The following is a 7,719-nucleotide window of genomic DNA, read 5'->3' as shown; positions in this document are numbered from 1 at the left end:
TACAACCCAACAGAGATACAAATCTTACTTAAACTTGTCAAATTCTGGACAAAATATTTCATTTGATGCAGACTGACATTTTAAACAAGATGTTTGATTTGTAGAAATGTTCTCAGTTTCAACTTTTTCTTATGAACTGCAAACAAAATAGTTTTAGACATGTTGCTGCCTAAGTGAACAGTGATTCACATGATCACTTTACACGTGCAATATATAACTTAACTAGATCATGTAGTTTTAATTGTTCAGTTTTTCTAAATGCAATAACAATATTTTAATTATTGAAAATTTTGAAGTGGTGCAGACCATCTGCATTACAATATTCAGAAGTTTGACAGTTTCCTGAAATCAGCTGAACAGGAAGCCACTGTTTGTTTATTTTGCATTTCCTTTGTGAGAATTGCCAATTAATAATTTATGTATAAGTTTTTTGGTTTCTCTTCTGAAGTGTAACTATTAAAAAAAAAAAAGTTGGGAATTATGCATTTTTATTTTTGGCTGCTCTACAAAAATATCTTATAGGATTTAAATCAATCTCAAGGAGGAAAAATTTAATGCGTCCGAGCAGACAGCTTGATATGCTCTAGAACAAATTATTCCAACCCACTGCAAATGTTTATAATGAAAATGATAACTGAACCTTAGCTACACTGGAGCAATATTGGATATGGTGGTGCAAATACACTGTGATAGATTATATCTTAAGAAAACAAGATGCATACCGAACATAGTTGTAAGGAGTATGCAAAATGTGCCATTTCATTTCCACTAGCAGTAATGTGATTGTTTCTGGACAATTTTGGGGTGGAAATATGAGGCTAGGTGCCCTTTGTTTTCTGCGGCTGTAGGAGGTGGGTGCAAGGCTCAGCAGCAGGGCTGGGGTAGGGTTGTATGTTCATGCCTGTGTTTTGCATATGCTTATGCACAAAGTCAGAAAGTTCAACTGTCTATTAATGGAGAACTAAACTGATGCTTTTAGGTAGTACTGCTCAAATTGTTCTTGATAAATAAGTTATTGGATGAATTGAGCCCTAAATTTACATATCATGTCTAATCCTAGCTTATGCATTCATTATTCACAAGTGTTTGATGAACAGTTTATGAAAAAATCCTAAACATTAACTATGCATTTTGTGGTATGATTGACTCACCACCAGTGAAAAATTGTTGTTTTTCCATAACTGAACAGCTAACCTAAAAAAAAAAAAAAAAAAAAAGCAGCTTAGTCACAGAAATGTTGAACCCTGTTATGCATAAGTGCCTTTGTTCAGACAACTAAAAATATTTATCTTATGAAAAAACAGTTGTCAAACACTAATGAAATAAAGAGCCATCATAATCACAGCTATGGAGTTCATGACCTCTGTGAACATGCTCACAGCGTAGAGCAGCTTGGAAGTGAAATAAAAGGCTGGTGCCCATCAGACTGTATAACTGAAAAGAGAAATTGCAAACAATCACAGCAAACTGGCTATAAACAACATGGAGACTAAAAAGTGTTTGCTTTTGAAACTGCTCCAGGCAAACTGGACTGTCCTCAAACTTATCCACTACTAATCCTGAATTCAGTTCAGCTGACTTGTCTTCCTTTGAATTCAAACTCCAAAGACTCAAAGGTCTGAGACTATGGAGGAGCCATTGATGCAGGTTTTGTGATTATGTCATCATTGTTAAATTTGGGAATTTTAATTAAGTTTTAATTGAAGTTTGATATATATAAATATTATAGCAGGACAGATTTATAATACTGCTAAGACTGACCAATGTCACAGAGCCTCAAAAGCTGCATGTTCAGTCCTCCTTCAGGTCAGGGAAAAGATGATGCAAATCTGCAAGACAGTACCAGAAACCCTTAGGAAAACTCTGTTACTAATGGCTAAAATGCCCCTAACCATGTGAGGAAGTAGCAGTAACCTGGCTATATTGAAAAACTTACAGATAACATCCTTAAGCAATTTTAATTGATTGTTTAGTCACCTGCAAATGATGCCCCTGGCTATGAGATGCTAATTTGCCTCAAAATAGTATATCATAGGATGAGAAAAAAATGCCTGCTGTACTTTGAATCTCAGTAAGCCTGGCTTGAGAACTGTCTCCTCTGCACACTTCAAATTATGTATATGAATATATAAATAGTATACTTATACAAATCATATATTTTAAATGTAGACATGATATCTATTTACAAGTCACCATTTTAAATGTATATAAATAGACCATTCTAAAAGGTAGAAAAGATATAACACATGAAATTTTGCAACTAGGTGAAAACCTGGACATTAGCCCGGGACACGTACTAGTTCTCACTTTATTTATGCATCTGCACTTGGTAAACATAGGCTACCCACTTAGGAGATGAAAAATGATGTGAGCCTATGATGATGAGTCATGTATTCTATAGAAAGACCAGTGAAGTACCTAGAGAATATTTGCTGTTCACTGCTATGTAATGGGTATGTACAAACCCTTTCTTGAGTTCAGTAGACATTCTCTGGCTAAAGATATTTATTCATGAACTGGAGCCATTATTGTTTACTGCTGGAGGGGGAAAAAGATACCAAATGAGAGGCAGCAAACAGACAAGTTTTATGACTTGTTTACGCAGATCATCCTTTATAAATTATCACCAATGTGGAAAGAGAGCTGTAGAGCATGTACTGTAAATGTTGATTCCTCTAGCTGACTTGCAGAGCCATACAAATTGGGTAGGAGGGGACTTTTGGAGAGCTGTGGTCCAGTCTCAAAGAGTGACCTCACTGCTGGTTCTGCAGTGTTCTGCTCGGTGCATCTTCATGCCCTTACATTGTGCAGCGCCTGTGTACCTTGAGCAGTGCTTGGAGTCCCATTTACTACAGGTGGCAGGGTCCTCTGCTCCACCTGTGTGTCCTTCGTGAACACAAAAGCTCTGTCTTCTGCTAATTTGATAAGGGCTAAAAAACCTGCAAGTTAAAAGCAGAGATATGACTTTTGCCAGTGTTTATCTTCTGGATAATCTTCTAACCCCAGAATTTGGTACATGTTGTAATATTTTTTTTTCTTTTTTTTTTTTTTTCCTAATCATAGATTAAGTTATCTAAATTTTAGGGCTGACACTTCTTCCCTTGAGAGACTATTCCACAATCTAATATGTCTCACTGTCAGGGAGATTTCTCACATCGCTTTAAGCTATACACCCTTAGGTTACCCTACATATCTTTTTTCTACTTAGCTCATTCATCAAATATTTGTACGCACATAGTGTACCTTCTTACTCATTACTTAGCCAAATTATACATACTTAGCCCATTTTCCAGTGTTTGAGTATTTTTCATAAACGTTTATTTTAGCTTAAAATATGATTTGATTGCTTTAAAAAAAAAATAAATATATTACCCTAAATGTATTAGGGCAATATCTGCACTTATTTATACCTCATGCAATGTTAGTGAATTTGGAAGTATTAAATAAGTACAAAAATTGGTCTGTAGGGCTTGTATTGCAATTTGGACAGCACTTGGTAATCTGAAGTGACACCCAGCTGAAAAATAGCAAAAAGCAGTGAGGCAGAATACTGTGGCTTTGCACAGGCATATTCCTTCTTCGTTTTTTGGTTACTGAAGTGGCAGAGAAGTATGGCTGGTCTGTGGTCATCCTGATTTTGGCTGAGATAGAATTAATTTTCTCTAATGTGGGGGGTGAGTGAGCAGTTGTGTGGTGCTCGCTGCCTGCCAGGTTAACCCCACAGTGGTGTTGACCGAAAGACGTGCACACAGATTTGTACATAAATATCTTTGTATGGACATGTATGGACATAAGGATAGTAGAGCAGTGGAGCTACTTGCTGAGAGAGAGGGTCAAGGATAAAGGAGTAATTGGTAGTAACTAGTATATTGCACAACTTTGCATTAATATTTTTTCTGTTCTTTTTTGCTGCAGTTAGAAAGAGAAATGCATATGTTTTATATTTTATATATTATAAAATTGTTCTTTGATGCCAATTTTAATTGTTCTTTCTGTATTTTGAGCATGGCACCCTTGTACTGTGCTCCAGCTTATTCAAAACCTTTTAGAGGAAATCTTTCTTATTGACTTCATTGGCACCTAAGCTGCACACAGCCCTCTGCTGAGCAGTCCAACTTCTCCAAGTTATTCATGTCCTTGAATTTGTGGGGCCCTGGTGTAGCTCTTTGGTGAAGGGGACATGCACAGTTCTCAGGTCTAGAGGTCTTGTGTTTCTTTGTAATTTCTGCAAATCTTAATTCTTAGCTGTGAAAAACTGGTTGGGGGAAATGCCATGTAGACAATCTGCCAGTGTTGCCTGGAGTTGGATCTGCTGCTGAAAGCCCACCCTGAGTCTCTTGGGATGAAGGGAATAAACTTCTGTCAGTTACTTCTGATTTTAAATCCATTACTTTTTCAGACATACAACAGTTTTAATATTTCTCCAACAATATCTTGTAGGAAGAGCTGGAAAGCAAGCCATTGGGCATAGAACATCTTAATTTACCAGGCAGTTGGAGTCACCACAAATACTGCCTCATTGTCATGTCTCTGTGATGCTGTATTTTCCTTCCCTTGTTTGATATCTCATGTTTGGTATCTCTGTTGTTTTTTTGTTGGTGGTAGTAGTTTTATTTTTACCCTACAAGAGCAGCTATACTGCCAAGCTCACGGCTAAGTCTGTAACTAATATTTTCTCTTGACAGAAACAGTAAATAAAAATGAGAAAATGTTGGCAGTGTTGTCAATCCTGATCCATGTAAATTTTCTCTATATGTATAAGAAAAAGAACAACCCAGCAACCAAAGGAGATACAAAACAAAACAAAACAAAAAAAAAAAAAAAAAGGAAAAAGGAGAGACCTTTAAGCTCATGTCCAGACTCATGATAGGGCCAATGCTTCTGGACGGATGGGGTGCAGCAGCTCCCTTTGGGCTTACCCTGCTTCCATGTCTTGTACAGCAGCACGTGTCATACTCTGTGCTCAATGGGGGATACTTTGATAGCTCAGTGAAAAACACATGTAAGCTGCAATGTATGATAGTGTTTTATTTTCACAAATGATTATGCGTATTTGTATCCAAGGTAAAAATTAAGATATGATAAAAAAAAGTGTTAAAATTCATCTAGATGTAAGAACAGATGATAATGTAATTTCATGTGTTTGATTCCCCCACCATGGAAAGAATGATCAAGGAAAAAGGGCATTGTGGAGTTGAAGAGGAGTGCATGCTGCAGGGGGCAGGAAGGGAATAGGCTTCAGAGTAAGTTATTTCCTCCATTTATCTGGAAAAGGACAAATGGAACCTGCCACAGGATATTGGCAACAAACTATTTTCTCAGATCTTTTAAATAAACAAAGAAAAAAATCTACAGATACAGATCAAAAGATAAGTGAGAACAAGCAATAACTATTTTATTTATTTATTTTTAAACAACCTACTTTTCTCCCTTCTTTTAGGGGAGACCACACAAGAAATAAATATAAATAAGTATGTTAAATTCTAAGGTTGTCATGGCAAATGTTCAAAGATTCAGAGATGGCTGAGCTACTTTTATATACATGTACTTTTAATTCAGCTTTTTCTTACATCTGAGTTAAAATAGTCTTGAAGTAGTTGCTATAGTACAAAGACTTTTATACATCTTTAGATCAGTTCTCCACCTTTTGAGGTTTTGATCGCCTGTAAAACATCAGCTATAAATGAAAAAAATATAGCCCTTTCAATTTTGAACTGGGTAGGCAACATTTAAAATGCTACATAAAGCTTTTGAGCATGATATTTCTAAAAAGAAAGATAAATAAGAGAGTTTGGAAGAGTGCAAATAAAAGAGTGAAGGGTTTATAATGTCAGACTGTGGGAAAGCTGAACATATTCAATTTAGGGAAGAGGAATGACAAGAAATCAACAGGCTGCACATACATAAAGTGATTTCACGGGGAGGAGAGAGACTAATTGTTCTCATCAGTCTTCAAGGTTAAACAAAGGCATTATGGGACTAAAAGAGAGAACATAAAACCTAATTCTGTGTGGGACTTTTCCCTGCTGCTCCTCCATATTCAAGAGGTTAGCTCTGGGCAAACAAGGTGGAGAAACTGGGAGTTTCATAGGAAATATCTGCCGAAAATACATGATGAGGTCCTTCTAAATAGGAAGCATGAGAGCCACCGGGAAGACCTTGGCAGCCTGGCAATGCCAAACAAGAAGCATTGATGCTTCCTGCTACAGTAGTGAGTTTTCAGTTATTAAGAGCTTTGCTGAATAGTTACACCATGCATTAGATTATTTTCTGATGTAACTGTATTGTATGGTTCAAGATATTTAAACAGTAAGTTTTAGATGAAGTAGCCCATTTTCAGTAATGATTAGGTAAGAAGTTAAAGGAGGGAGAAGCTATTCTTTAGAAGCAGTGGCTGCACATATTAAAATGTGTTGGATGTGTGCCTTAAAATTATTTGTAATATTCTTTCTGTTTAATTAAGAAAGGCAAAAAAATAACAATTCTTTAGGGGAAATCAAGAAGATATCTTTCCATATTTTGAAAGTGCTCAGAAAGTTAGGAAGCAGTAATAAAGCAGAAAAAAATGTTTTCCCTCTTTCCCCCTTTTTCTTCTTTATCTTTCTCAATTTTTGGATCCTTCAAAGCTTCCAGGGAAGCGTATTGACAGTAAACATGCTTTTCTTAGTTACCTCCAGAGCCTCGGTAGTAATCCGTGGCCCCCTGGGGATCTGAAAATCATGGATTGAAAACAGCTATCTAGCTAATAAAAGCTGCAGGACTCATTTAAAAGTTACTTTGCAGAAATTATGATTACTGAGTCTTGCAGCAATATACATATGAATTGTCTCTTGACTTCGATGGAGTCAATTAAAGCCACTTAATTAGTGCAGTTAGTAATCATCTTCTAAAATTACAGACTTTTGTTTCTGTTATGATTAGTCTATTTTAATACATTTTTTTTAATGACCTTGTGTAGGCAAATTTAATTAAGCATTTTCTTTTGTTTGCAACTTGTTTTTACACCAAAGGACTACTTTTAAACAGTTGGCAGGCCTCCTAATATTTAGAACTTCTAGGGCAACATAATTTCTTGTGCAAGTCTCTGTTTTTCTACTTGTTTATGGTTCCTGCTTTTATTCCTTGTTATCACTCACACTTAAACCTTCTTCTGGACGTACATCCATTTTCCTCAGCTTTTACTTTTTTTCTGATAAATTTATTAATCATGAAAGGCCAGAAGCCTTCCGTTATAGGAGACCATTGTTTGATGTACTAGACTAGACTCTTAGATTGCACTTTGATTGTGCAATAAATCTGTTCTCTTTCAAGCAGGTCTGGTACAGGGAAACCTGATAATCCTGCATGTAACATATACGCCGGGGAAGGAGCAGACCCTGTAAATCCCCCTTGCCAGCTCTGCTCTGGAGATGTAACAGGCTCATTTCTGCTGGGGAGGTTAGCCTCTGCAACATGAGGTAGGAGGGCACTCAAATCCAGCCAGGAAAGGGAATCACAGTAATGACGCTTATTGATATTGATTCCTCTTAACTTTTACAAGCAGAAAAAATGTTTTCACACTTAGCAGGGATGCTGTTATTATACCCAGTCTGAATGCTTATGTCTAATGTGTCACCTGTAGCATCCCCAAATGGGCAATTATTCCCTGAGTAGGAAATGGTTCTTCAGAACACAAAGCACTCCTGTCAGATGTGCCTCACGTTTAGTTTCTGGAGTTGA

The sequence above is a fragment of the Aythya fuligula genome, chromosome 9 (assembly GCF_009819795.1).
Source record: "Aythya fuligula isolate bAytFul2 chromosome 9, bAytFul2.pri, whole genome shotgun sequence".
NCBI classification, from domain to species: Eukaryota; Metazoa; Chordata; class Aves; order Anseriformes; family Anatidae; genus Aythya; species Aythya fuligula.
The sequence above is the reverse complement of the archived record's forward strand: the minus strand, read 5'-3'. Positions refer to the sequence as shown.